Source organism: Tenrec ecaudatus, chromosome 7, assembly GCF_050624435.1.
Source record: "Tenrec ecaudatus isolate mTenEca1 chromosome 7, mTenEca1.hap1, whole genome shotgun sequence".
In the NCBI taxonomy this organism is placed as follows: Eukaryota; Metazoa; Chordata; class Mammalia; order Afrosoricida; family Tenrecidae; genus Tenrec; species Tenrec ecaudatus.
In genome coordinates this window covers 87839178-87854275 of record NC_134536.1, presented here as the reverse complement: position 1 = coordinate 87854275, position 15098 = coordinate 87839178, and positions in this window count along the sequence as shown.

The following is a 15098-nucleotide window of genomic DNA, read 5'->3' as shown; positions in this document are numbered from 1 at the left end:
AGTGCTCCCTTCCTCCTCCCACCATCACTGTTCACTCCCCAAATCCATGCCTTTCCCTCCCCTTCTCCTATCCCCACTCCTGAATTCCCTACAAACATTGTCACAGTTATTATCATCATGCATCCATTCCTCCTGTGCGTAACAGCTGGGAAATCAAACAGAAAACAGTGCAAGACAAATCGCACTAAGGTCGTAATGATAAGATCATATTAGTATAAAGGTAAAAATACAAATCATGTGCAAAAGAGAGAAGATCCCTAAAATGTTCAAAAAGCCAGAAAAGAAAGTTCTGTCATGAGACATCTAAGAGATGCATGCACCCAGTACTAATTCAAGTAGTGTCTATTGGAAGGACAACTGGCTTGATATTTAGGGAGGTCCCGTGTAATCAGGATTACAATGGTCTCTGCCTGATCATAAGGCTATTTGGGACTCTTGCCTTGGGTAGAGCAGATTTGCCAGCAGCTCGCTCTGACTTGATACTCTGAAGATGGGTTTTGGACTCCCACTGACCTACATAGCCTTCTCCAAAACTGAGTGTTCATAATTTTAGTTCTGATACTTTTCTCTTCACCATATTAGAGTTTTGTAATTGTCGTCTTTGCATCACACAAGCGGGTACACTTCTTCTATGTGGACTCAGTTGGCTCCTCGGTTATATGGCTGCTTGTTTGACTATAAGCCTTTAAGAGCTCAGTCACTAATTTGATTGCTATCCTGGTGCCATCAGTTTTCTTCACCACACTTTGCTGTAGCACCCTTATCTTCAGTAAGCATTTCGTGTCCTTAGGTATTGAACAGGGAAATGATGTAAGAACCGGTTTTCTTCAACACTGTAGAAAATGTAGTCTCAGCCAAAACAGTGCCATGTGTAAGTAATACAAGGAAGGAAGCACACAGAATGGAGAAAAGGCAATGCCCTGTATGTAGCATTGCTGAAGCATCAGTTCACATAGCTCCTGGAGAAAGTGGAGAGGGTGTTTCTATATGGTCAATAGCATCAGGCAGCGTTAGGACTGAGGTCTATAGCATCCTCAAATCCATCATAAACTTATCAAAAAATTTAGAAATGTAGATTTTCAGCTTTGCAAAGAAATCACAAACATTTTTTAGTGGATTAAACTGAAATAACAATGACATACTATGGTCATTAATAAGGTTATTTGTAGACCAAAATTTTTATAAGGAAATTTTTCCCCTGAAATTAATTCAGTTTTAAATATGTCTGATGCAACCGAGCCATATTTGATTAGTCAGGCATCAAAATAATCCTGTTTCCCCAGTCACTTTCCCTTGCCATTTAATCAAGATTCTTGAAGTCATTTATTTTCCTGGCAGCATACTAGCTTTGAGAAGGGAAGAACTAAGAGGCAATTTTAGTGTTTTTTTTAAATTAGTCTATTCCAGATATTTTATCTCCATAAAATAAAACCACTACATTAAATAATCTTTTCTTGAGAGTGTATTAACTGTAATTCTCGATATAACCCTAACTCTTCTACAAACAGATTATCTAAAATTGACCTCTGAAAGTCAGTGAAATGCCTACACAATTTGAATAATGTAATCAATATCAATGAATTATACATGTAGCAATTTTTGGTGTATGTTCTGCTGCATAAATTCATAATAGCATAAAAACAAATTATAAAAAAGTTAATATACTTGATTTTTTTTAGTTGAGTGCTAGATATTATACTGAAAAACATTGAAGAGGTAAGTGGAGACTCTATCCCTTAGAAATAATTTACTTTTGCTTCAGTCAGGCATCCAGATTAGCAATAATAGAAATCTAAATCATCTTAATCTAATTAAGTTCCTCTGTAGGTTTTTTTAATTTCCCCGAAACTGTAACTTTTTACAGAAATACATAGTCTCCTCTTTTTCTTGAAGAGTTGCTGGTAGTTTTGAATTGCTGACCTTGTAATTAGCAGCCAAATATATAATTAATATTAATTAAAGATTGAGAAAATTCAAACATTTCTGTGAGAATGCATTTATTTCCAGTTTTCCACTATTACTAGAATGTATGAGGTCTCAATAGAAATCCTGGGAAAGCTTATCAAGGCTTCCCCTCTGTGATAGGCCCCAGACTATTTTGAACCAAGGCCCATGTTGCTGCTGTTAGGTGCCACTGCGCTGGTTCTGAAAAATATTGACCCTCTGTGTAACAGAACAAAACTGTCCAATCCTGTCTGTTTTAGTCCAGGTCAACTAGAGAAACAAATCCAGAGACACTCGTGTGTCTAAGCAGAGCTTTATCTCAAAGGAAACTGTATATTGAGAAAATATCCCAGACAGTCCAGATCAAGTCCATAATTCCAGTATTAGCCCATATGTCCAATACTAGTTCACGAATTCCTCTTTTGACTCGTGCAGCACATGCAATGATGCTGGTGGGTGGAAAGTCTTGCGTATCCAATGGCAGTGGATGCATCTCCAGGGCTCTGGCTGTCATCAGCATAACGCCATGTGACTTATCAGTAGGAATGTGAAGCAGAGAGAGAAAGAGAGAGAGAGAGGTCTGCCTTTCCTGATGGCAGAATTAATAGAGAGGAAGTTCCCAGGATCCTCACGACAAGGCAATCTTCACCAGTAGGGATCTTAAGGCTTTAACCTGATTGACAGGCTAGACTCCACCCCTTCATTCTTTAATCAAGCCGACATGAAATTGCATAAGTGCCATAGACCACCCCTTGTCAACTCTTTAGTCATATATAGTTTTTAAACAAAACAATATTAAATCATATTTGTACCTAACAGGATAAAACTAAAATGCATCTAACTCAAAATATGTCAGCCTCATATAAACATAATATTTTATAAGTGAACAAAACAACAATATTCTAGACTTAACAATTGTAGTTATGTGAACATCTATACCATAATCCCATCAACATATTCCTCCACTTTTGGAAGTTTGTAGACCAGCCACTTTATGCCTTTATCCCCTCAATTTTGGGTATTCAATTTCTATATTACTCACATATATCAACCCCGTGTTTTGAGAAGACAAGTATGTTCTTTGATGTGCAAAATCTTCATTCCAGTTAGAACACTGTGACTGTATCCATAAGCAAAGTCAAATCAGGACAAGGCCCCCATAAAGTCAGTGGCAATATGAACCAATTCATTGGCTCACAAACCTTATCTTCATCTGGTTGGGTTCTAGTCAACAGAATGTGGGTCATCACACTTATACTCACCAGGGTGCCCATTGTTCAACTCACCTTTCAACTATGGGCCCCATCACAAATTCTAAACAACTCTAGCCCCCTTGGGTCACGAACTTCAAACCAGCCAACCTGCTCTCATCTTCTCCTCTAGTACTTGTGAACCAGGTCCACAGGTTTCAGTAGCCAGACTCAACCCGTCTCTTGTTGCATTTCTCCCACTTACACTCAACAAGTGGATCCAGGTGGTCACCTAGCAAGCATTTCAGGCTGTCAACAGGCTCCCTTTAATGTTCTGTCCTAGAGAGGAGAGTTCCTTCATGGTTCCAAATTTTCCAGCTTCAGGTACAAACCACTAGTTCAAAATTCAAAAAGCCAAAGTGTTTCTTTTTATTTCTTCAATATGTCAGCAGCCCCCTAGGCAAGTCTCTCTGAACGCAAATTCCCTGAATATTCCAAAGCACTAGGTGGAGCTTATCTTTTCAGAGTCTTCTCTGCAGGCATGTCCTAACCCATTTAAAGATTCAAATTGATGGCTGAAAGAGTGATCTTACAAACTCTGTCTTTATACTTCCCAATAATCATTTCTGTTGATGATTTTATCAATAGAAGGTCAGAAGAAAATAGTATAAACATAGTACAGCCAGATCCTGTACTCAATTCTTAAAACTGTCAACTTCAATCCTCATCAATATTATCTCCATCCTTATCTAAACTAGTTCATTGATGCAAAATATGGCCTTAGGTCTTTGACTTCATCAAGTCAGGGCTGGGCCTTCTGTCAGCCATTTTGACGATCAGCCATTTTCACTAAGTGGCATGGTCTCTGAGAAATTCAAGGGGCTATTTTGCCCCTGAGCTCAAAATATACATTAATCATATTCATTGTCACCATTTCAAACAGGAATAACCAAAGACAGTAACCCAAGAAAATAATCAAAATTTTAACTTCCCATATTCTTTGCAGAAAACAGCCCAGTAAACTGCATGGCCATATCTGCCCTCTGGCCAGCGAAAGAAGAAACCTACCATGAGGCAGAGGTCAAACAAGCATCCCCTCTCCATTTTTATAAATTGTTTCTCTAGCATTCCACTCCCAAGGTACCATAATGTATCAGCCCAGGTTGACTAGGAAAACAAATCCAGAGACCCTCATATGTGTGTAAGAGTGAACTTTATAGCAAAGAGCAATTGTACATTAAGAACACATCCCAGCCCAGTCCAGATCAAGTCCATAAGTTTTATATTATCCCACATTGCAGTACTAGTCAATAAATACTTCTCTCAACTTATGCAGCACATACAGTAATGCTTAATACAGGAAACTCACAGGCTGGTGGGTGGAAAGTCTATGGTTCCAATGGTGGTGGAAGCATCTCCAGGGCTCCGGCTGCTATGTCGGCCAGAACACAACTCAAATGCACTCACTCTTCTTCAATCTTCCTTATTTAATGTCCAACTTTCACATACATGTGAGACAATTGACAAATCAGTCTGCCTAAAAGACTAGTTTTAGGCTATCTTCTTAGTTTCTCAACCACAAAGTCCATAATCAGGAATAATTTCCATAAATAGACAAATAAATAAGTGAATCAAACAAAAGCAGGTTTGTTACATCTAAGTTTTGCTGGGGGACATACAAGAAGCCACACTCACTTGCAAACCAGAATTCGCTTTGAATGCAGAAAGAAAGATACTCAGTTTGTTTGGACTTTTATTTCTAGACTCTCCTGGCCTTCATACTCATCATTTTTCACTACGTGAGTGGTTCTATGGTTTCTCTTAAGATCTTTTAAAAACTATTTTGACTAGTTTTCCAGTTGTTCTTAGCAACTTGATATAAAACAACCATGTCTACCATTACTGGAAAAATGCTAAAAATAGATATAAATTAAATACAACACAAAATATAAACATCAAATTCCAAGAACAGTATAAAAACATGAAGCCTGAAGACTTCCCCCAAATAAAAGTAGAATGGTGACAAGGTCTCAAATGGGGGAAAATCATTTTAAAAAACAGCAAAAAGTGCTTTAAAATGTCAGTGTCAAACAAAAATATTCTAAAATAAAAACATAATCATAAAGGCAAGAGTGATTAAAAAACAATAAAAAACAGCTACATAATACTGTTAGTCCTTGTTGTTGTCAGGTACTGCTGAGTTGGTTCTAACTTATAGTGACACGACACAGCAGAATGAAACACTGCCTGGTCTTGTATTAACCTCACAATCATTGTTGTGTTTGAACACAATGTTGCAGCCACTGTGTCAGTACATCCCTATGACAGTTTTCTTCTGTTTTGTTCATATTCCACTCACCAAGTATAATGTCCTTTTCCAGTCACTGGTCACTCTTGATAACATGTATGTCTGTGATAGGTAGGATTATCGTGCCAACCTGGCCAAAAAACACATGTGGGATTAATAAGGTTGCAGTTTAATTGAAGGGCAAAGAAATAAATGTCTCAGTGAGCCTTACCTTTCTGTCTCTTGTTCTATGATAATCAGAAAACTGTGTGGCAACTTTGGCTAGTGCTATGCTTCAACTCGCGAGCTATACTACCTGCTGGACACCCAACTTATGGAGTGTGTCACTATAGTTTGAGGTTTCTTCAAGACCTGCTTTGCCATACTGCTGATGTATACATCACTTGAGTTAGGGACTGTTGGCCCTGTCATCTGACTGTTGGTGACCTGCCCTACTGTTTGCTGCCTGTGATTAGACTGCCTGTATTGCTCTACAGAAGACTCAACTGTCTGCTTCCTTGACTTGCATCCAGCAGCCCTCGTGAGTTGAAGGACTGCCAGTGTATTAACTGTCTTACGGAAGTGAGTTGAACTGAGCTATTTGTATGGATCTGTGGACTAATTAATTTTATTTCTTTTGTTGTATCTATCTTTCTGTCTATCTATCATCTATCTAAAATAATAAGTGTCCTGGTTTTGTTGGAGAACCCTGTCTAACACAGTTTCCAAAGTACAAGACACAAAATCTCACCATCATTGCTTTTAAGGAGAATTCTAGCTGCTTCTTCTAAGAGAGTTGTTTGTTCTCCTGGCAGTCCTTGGGCCTTTCAGTATTTTCTACCAACACCATAATTTGAATGCATCAATTCTTCTCTGGTCTCTCTTATTCAATGTCCAATTTTCACATGCATATGAGGTGATTAATATGTCTTTGTCAGAACATCTTAGCTCTTTAAGTAACATTCTGACTCTTCAACACTTTAAAGAGAGCTGTGCAGATCTGCTCAATGAAATACATCATTTGTTTTGTTTTTTTTACTGATTTTGTGAAAATTAACTGTGACTTCACGTAAAATGAAATTCTTGACAATGTTGGTCTTTCCTTAGTTTACGGTGATATTTTCTATTGAACTAATTGTGAGCATTTTTGTATTCTTTACATTAAATTATAATCCATACATTGAGGGCTGCAGTTCTTGATCTGCAAATACTTGAGGTCCTACTTACTTTCAGCAAGCAATACCAGAAAGGCATTTACTTGTGTTTTACTAACTATGCAATGGCTTCTATTGTGTCAATCATAACATTGGTAAGAATGGGAATTCAGAACAATTCATTGTGCTCATGGGGGACTTGTGTGTGGATCAAAAGGCAGCTGTCTGAACAGAACAAAAGAATATTGCATGGTATAAAATTAGATTTTGGAATTTTTAAATTTAAGGGATGAGGTCTCAAGATCTTGACAACAACATTCAAGAAGTGCCTATTTGAATAAAACTAGTCCTTTTTTCATAAGGAAAGCTGGTGAGTTTTGTTTTTGCTGTGCTATGTAAATATAAATCATGCTTATATCCCTGTTAAGTAGTAGTCATAGGAGAGGTTACCAGTTCAGGCTACAGCATTGAAATCATATTCACACTGTGGGTGCAGAGAAGCAGAGTTGGCCACTGTCTTAGTCACAGTTCTATAGAGAAACAGAGCCAATTATATTTATCACTATCTACCGATAGCAATTTATAGCTGTAGTGAAGAGGCCTGGCTGATATAATGGGTTACTCTTTGGATTGCTAACCTCAAGGTCAGCAGTTCAATTCCACCAGTGGCTCTGTATGAGAAAGATGAGGCTTTCTGCTCCAGAAAGATTACATACTTGGAAATACAAAGGGCAGTTCTATTCTGTCTCATAGGGTCATTATGATTGGGAGTTGACTCATGGCAATGGGTTTACTGCATATATATACATGTTTACCAAACCCATTATGCTTCCATAGATGTAATCATAGAAAAAGGTATATACGTATATACGAACATGGAGACCTAGTGATGTAAAAGTTAAGTGCTCAAATGTTACTTAAAGTGTTGGCAGTAATTCTATGGGAGAGAGACCTGGTAAACATTACAGTCTAGGAAACTACATAGTAGGAGTTCTACTCTGCCCTATAGAGTTTCTATAAGTCAGAATAGGCTCAGCTGCACACAGTGACAATATGCATAGAAATGTAATAAGTTCTGAATATGTTTATATAAAGTTGAAGCATCTTCCGAGATTCAATGAAATTTTGCTGAATAAAGAAATAATGGATGTAATGCCAATAAGTAAAATAGAGAAGACTTTGATATAATTCTTTGTGTAATATTTATATAAATGCTGCTTTTATATGAAAGAAGTTAATAAAGATACAAATGAGTAATAGGATTCACTACCAAGGAGGTATTTTATCTCCTTTTTCTTTGGCTTAAAGGACATCCTCAACCTTACATTTTTCAATTTTCATTCTGTCCCATAAAGGATAGGCACTCTCTGATATATGAGCTTAGTAAGTCTGATGGACCATGTAACAGTAAAAACGTCATCTTCAAGAAAGGAGGATGTTTATAAATTTACAGAATAAAAAATTAAAATCAGAATTTGTTCACCCGTATGAATGTCTATTTCAAATGTAGATGGGAGGTAATTTTCAAATAGTAGAGGCTTCCAAGTTCTAGTCTAACGAGGCCTATCATAACCAACCTTCTTTCCTCCCAGCTTCCCTCAACAAATCCCCCTTTATCTGCAGTTTAAGGAAAAAAATGTGAGACACCTGTGTGGTAGACACACACCATCCACCCCTCTCAGTCAACAAAAATATACTTTGCTAATATTCCAAGCACAAAATATTTGAAAGTACAAATTACAAGTTAAAAAACATAGTCTCTTGATAGGTCTCAGAGTCTTCCTTTTATTGCGCTTTCCAATAATCCATCTCTCTCTTAAATACACAAAACACACTCACTCTTTCTCTTTCATACACTCTCTTCTTTATTCTCACTCTCACATTATATATATATATATATATATATATATATATACCATTTTCCAGTCACTCTCTTTCACCCACTTATACATGTTCTCTCTCTCTATCTCGTCCCCCCTCCCTTCTTTCTCACACACACATTCCATGCACATGGTAAAGTTTACTTCATCACGCAGGCCTGTGAGCAAAGGAAAGCTGGGTCACAACTCACTTTACACACTGCCTTGCTACAGAGGACTTGCTAACCCCAACTCAATTAAAATGACTGTCTCTTGAAAAGAAACCCATTCCAAATGACTATACTACAGTGCATTTTTATGACCTATATGAACAATTTCAGAACAAGGAGTTTCTGTTACACATGTTGTAATAATCATGTTAAAGTAAACAATTACTTATTAAATTTAGGTCAAGACTCAGGGTAGCAAATAAGGTGAATCAAAAGTGACCACCTTTACTTAAATAGCTCTGTCATTCTTGCATCATCCATTAAGACAGTGATATGTTTCATAATTAAACGTTGAAAGCCTAAAGGAAGATGTCGTTAAAACAGGATCCAATGAAGGAAATCAAACTAGGAAAGAAAGAAGACAGGATAGAAAACGGAACAGAGGGATGGGGGTTAGAAGGGGGAGAACAAGAACAGTGGGAAATGGGAAGAATGGATCCTGCTCAGCTCTTGGAAATAATTCATAATGGTATGTTTGCTTTTCTTAATCACCCATCTTGAAAGGAATTTGGGGTCAGCTGCTCATTTATTGAACAAATATCTATTTAAATTCTCCCTTGGGCTCAGCCTTGTTCTAAGTCCTGGCAATAAGCCAGGAGACAATGGGGATGTAGCCTCTTTGTGTAACATGAGCTCCTGTTTTAGTTTGGAGGGACAGCAGCCAGCAAAGGTGTGGAGGTGAACTTTGGAAAAAAACAGCGCGGTGGTGTACCTGAATAGGACAACTTCAGACCTAAATTTAAAACTCCGTCTTAAATTAAGATTTTCATATCTACTTCTCTAACACAAAGTCATCCTGTCTCCTCCTCCCAAAGTGTTACTGCTCAAATCACAAAAGGATGACAAACAGAATTTCTAAGCTAAATAAAGAAATATTTAGTACTCTTAAAGAGTGTTTCACACCGTTCATCTCAGGAAAAAGAACGGCAGAATTAGCAGAAGGGTAGGAAACAGATTTGGTGCTTTAAGATGAAGCTTTATAGTTCAGACATAGACATGTATTAAACCTTTGTTCTGCATCTTTATTCCCAAATTAAATTTTCATTTATTGAGATATTTTTTTCATAGTGTCTCTGCTAGTTTCCTTTGCTGATTTTAGCTGGATAGGACAGATCACAGCTGTAAAAATCTTGTTTGTTTTTAACACAACAAATGCGAAGATTCAGGATTTAGCATGCAAAAATAAACTTGCTACCTTACCTAGCTAATTACCTAAACTCTCCGTGCTCCTCTTTCTCCCAGCCATATGGGCAATATTTATATTTCAGAGGCTTCAGATTAGAATTGGTTCACTTTTCACTCCTCAAAAAGTAATTAGCAAATTAATTAGCTTTCACATTTCAAGGACTTCAACTAGAATTGATTAGATCTACAATCACCAAACTCTTGCATCAAAATGTTTGCAGAGTATGCTTTAGAAATACTGCCTCAGCCAAGTTGTATCAGAAGATATGGAACTAATGTGAGGGAAGAAATTGTAGTTGGAGAACTGCTTGTATGGTTTCCTCTCTTCCCCTGCACTTCCTTAACCTTGGTTTGCTTAACCAAATAAGTCACATTTTCCCCGGCCACATGCTGCATCTTTTGTTGGATGAAGTGTAAGGCCATTACATGACCCACAGAATCAGACAAAGGAGAAAAGAGTGACAATGAAAGGGGAAAGGGATCACAGAAAAGGCACCCAGCCCAGTAATCTGCAACTTGAGGCCATCATAAACTTACTATTTCATCCTTCCTTTGCTCTTTAAGACTTGTCTGAGTCTTGCAGACAGCTTTGCCTCCGTGAATGAGCAGAACTGAAACATTTTCCCTGTGTCTCATGTTCACCGTTCCTTCGCAGTGTTCAGTTACTTAAGTTTATAATATGTGTAAGTGAACAAACCATGTGCTTTCATGTAAAAAGCTTCCCAATATATATTTTAATTTTCCCAATAATACTTTAAAATCTATACCATTGATTAGGTTAATGATACTATTATTATTGCCCAAGGTCTCATAGAGGTTACTCACAGTATTTTTCACCACGCTCGTAATGTTGCCTCTATATTGGGCCAGGGAGACATACATATATGTAAACTTTAGCTATATGAGTGGATTTTTACCTTGCACTTAGTCACAAGCTCTAAGAACAATTAGTTCTTCCTATGTACCCCTGCTCAGCACTTGACCTCAAGAAGTGATCACTGAAGATCTGGCTGCTATAGCCAATGTGGTCAAGAAATCAGATGGTGCCCGGCTATCAGAAAGAATCAGAGCTCACAGGCTTCTCTTAAAACAGGCAACTACCCACCTGAGGCGTAATCTAAGTCTGTCCCAAAGGCGCACACCAGACAATGCAATCCAAGGATTGTAAATATTTAAAAACAAGATGAGAGGAAGGAATTATATTAGAGCTTAAATTCTGAGCACCTGGCTATCATAAGAATATGAATGACAGCTGAACACCCCAAACACATTTGCACAGTAGTCGTCATAGGAATTACGTCTCAATGGAATTCCCTCAGATCATTGATAAGGATGTGAATAGACTGGCCCTAAAATGGAGTACCTTGGGGGATTACTGCAGATAGAATAGGTTAAATGTTTAACATCATTTGTTTTCTCTTTGATCCATTTTAATATATACTAATTTCTATTATTGTCTGCTTTCTTTTCAGTTGAGGCTTTTCTGTGATCTATTTTGTTATCATCATTTTCATTGTGGTATATTGTTAAAAGTTTTTTTAATGAAATTCAGACTAGGTAATCCATAGAGACAGTAACTGGGTTAATAGTTTTCTGGGATTATGGCGGGGAAGGTTGCGGGTTAATGAGGAACTAATAATAGGTACACCGATTAAGAAATTGTTCTAAAACAGACTGTGGTGATGATTTCACACCTCTTTTTAATATATTTAGGCAATTCAATATTGAATTATATGGTATGTGATTTATATACCAATAAATCTTTTTTTAAAGGAATCATAACACAAAAGGGAGGTGGAGGCATCCTTCTCTCATAACCCTCCAGCAAAAAGAAAGTGGAGGGCAGATAGGACCCACTTCCTTGCCAATGGAAGAGGAGATAGGCAAAGGTTATAGACTGGGGTGGGGGGTGGGAGAGACAGGAATGCTCACACTACCCCCACAAGGGCTGCAGTGACTTTTAGTTTCAGGGCTGTGGTAACAAGGACACAGTCAACTCTGGGGTGCTAGGGTACATGTGCCTAGAAAGGGGACGTATGCTATAGAAAGCCAGCCAATAGCAGAAGACCCAGTGGAAAGCCAGCCAATGATATACACATGCTCTCCACTCTACATGGCCCCCCAATTAGCTGGGGCCCCTTTCATGTGAGACACCAAAGCACCTCCTCAATAAACTCACTTGTTCAGTTTGATGACTCTGGTCTAAATGAGTCTCAGATTTTATGTTTGTTTTCTATTGCTGCTTTAATAAGTTATTGCAAGCTCAATGGCTTAAATATATTTTTATAATTCTAGAGATTAGAGGCAAAAGTGGATTTTGTTCCTTCTGGGGCCTCTTGAAGTGTTAAATACTGAGCACCAGGTTTGTAATAGACTAGAGCAGTGGTTCTCAACCTTCCTAATGCCACGATACGTGAATACAGTACCTCATGTTTTGGTGATCCCCAACTTAAAATTATTTTTATTGCTACTTCCTAACTATAATTTTGCTACTGTTATGAATCATAATGTAAATATCTGATATGCAGGATGTATTTTCACTGTTACAAATTGAACATAATTAAAACATAATGATTAATCGCAAAAACAGTATGTAATTATATCTTTTGAAATTATATATATAAATAATAAATGAAATTTTGTCGTGTAGCATGGGTAACAGTCTTCAGGCTGGGTACTCGCATGTGGGCATATCTGTGTGTAGGCAACCTGCCTGGAGACAGATAGAGGAGCGGTGTCTTGGTTCTTAAGACAATGATATACACATTGGAAATATGTGTTTTCCATTGGTCTTAGGTGACCCCTGTGAGAGGATTGTGCAGGAGAAATAGAAGCCAAGTCTGATTAATGTTTATGTGCCATGTCTTATCAGTGGGTCCTGTTATCTCCCTTCTTGAACAATCCAGAGGAATATTCTTATCAACTATTTTGTTAATGCAAGTTTTTAGTAGCTCTGGATACATTTTTAAGAAGGAGGAAATTCCACTTCATCCATTTTTTTAAGTGTAAATGCTCCTTTTAAGATGTGAAATCATTTACTGGTTGTTTATTTTTTGGTACAACCAGAAAATAATGGGATGTTGAATTCTGGGAAGATTTGACCGTCTTGGGTGTCAACATAACATTCCATGGTAAGGGGGGGATGTTGTATCCCTAATACAAAGCATACTTAAGGGCAATTTGGAGTCACTGTCATTCATTTTTATGACTTGAACATTGGCACTTTTGTTTGTTTCTTAATAGAACTGTGTCTGAAAACCATTCTGTCATCATGACTCTCTTGTCCGAGCTGTGTGCGTTCTGTGACACCTGTGGTCATGGGAGTCAGTTTTCCTGATGACTTTGTTACGTGCTGTGAAGGGTTCAACATGTGAGTGTGTTGGGTGTACGACATTAAATTGTGAGTTAGTGGGACTTAAGAGACAATAGCTTGTCAACATTTGAAGATAATGGTACTTGATAACCTCTTTTTAAAAAAAAATGCCTCATATTTAAAACTGGAAAGTCACTGGAGTTTAAAAAAGAATTCTATCTACTTGCCATTTTAGGATTTTGGTATGTGCCTTCCGAATTGTGTACCAATTGTTCATAATGTCTCTGTACCGATCTCAAAACAACCAATAAAGCGCCACTTCCAAAGGAAAAGAAATTGTGAGGATGATACAGGACCGAGCAGTGTTTTGTTCTGTCTTGGAACCCACTCAACAGCACATAACAACAACTATGATGTACCGATCTGCTGCCAGTTCTGCTTCTGCGACAGTTTCCTTTGTTCTCCCATGTGCTGTTGAGGCATTTGCTTCTTGAAAATCCTTGAATGCCATTATGACCTCCTGCTAATGATGATTCTTTTCTGGATAATGTGCATTTGTCTCTGTCTTGTCATTCCCTGTACAAGATTTAATCAATGCTTTCCTTGATTTACATTTGAGAGATTTAGGGTCTACTGTACCCTGAAACAGAAGAAAATCTGTTTTCTTAGCTTTTCTAGCTTCTCCAGCTGCATGTCCTTTCTTAGCTCCTGGCCCACATCCCTTTGCTTTCATCCTCACACCTCCATCTTGGGCTCTGACCCCCCTGCTTTTCTTTTAAGAGGATCACGGGGATAACATTGAGATCACATGCATATCAAACTCCTCATTTAATCACACCTGAAAAATCCCATTCACCTGGTGTGGGTAGGTGGAGTCAACTCTGACGTCTAGCCACCCGACGCACAATAAAGTGAAATGTTGCCCAGTCTTGCACTATTCTTACAATAGTAGGTATGTTTGAAGCTATTTTTGCAGCCACTATGTCAGTCCATATTGTTGAAGGTCTTCTATTTTACCAAACATGGTGTCCTTCTCCTGGGACTGGTCCCTCCTGGTCACATATTCAAAGTACGTGAGATGAAGTCTCACCACTCTTGTTTCAAAGGTGTGTTCTCTCATTTAGGGTAGATTTATTCATTCTTCTAGCATCTCACAGTCCATTCAATATGCTTAGCCAACACTATAATTCAAATGTATTAATTTTTCTTCAATCTTATTTTTGCTGTTCAGCTTTCACAGGTGTATGAGGTAATTGAATGGCTTAGATCAAGCACACCATAGCCATCCCTAAGGTAACATTTGTAGAGTAGGGGATGAAACAGATGTTGCTTTTGACTTGTTATAATTTGTCTTTTGGGAAAGATAGATATCAAACTAATATAAATTAAATTTGAGATTATTATGAAATTTCCACTGAAGATGTCAATTTGACATTTAGAAAAATGCTTGCGGGAGTCAGACTTAGAGTGATCCTGCAGGACAGAGACCTGCTCATAGCATCCTCTAGGCCGAAATATTTATGGGAGTAGATTGCCAAGTCTATTCTCCCAGGGGCTGAGGGTTTGAACCACCTCCTGTCGGGATTGTAGCCAACCACTCAACCATTTCACTGCTAGCACTCCTTTTCAAACAACAGCACACAGATAATTACACATTCTGGCTGGCAGTAAGCAAGGAATGAAAAGGATGCAGTGATGACTGTGCTTAGAGAAACTAAAGAATGGACTACACTTAGGGGAACTCAGGATCGGGAGGTTAGGAACAGCTTCACTGTGGAAGTATAGACTGAAAAATGATCAGGAGTCTTCCACGTGAAGAGGGAGGAGAGACAGAGAAAAGTGTTTCTGTGTGTCTGGCAGGAGGATAATTTACAGGCAGGGCTAGCTTAAAGCTTCTGAGATCTAATAGAGTTTGTTAAATTGCTATTTTTAAAAT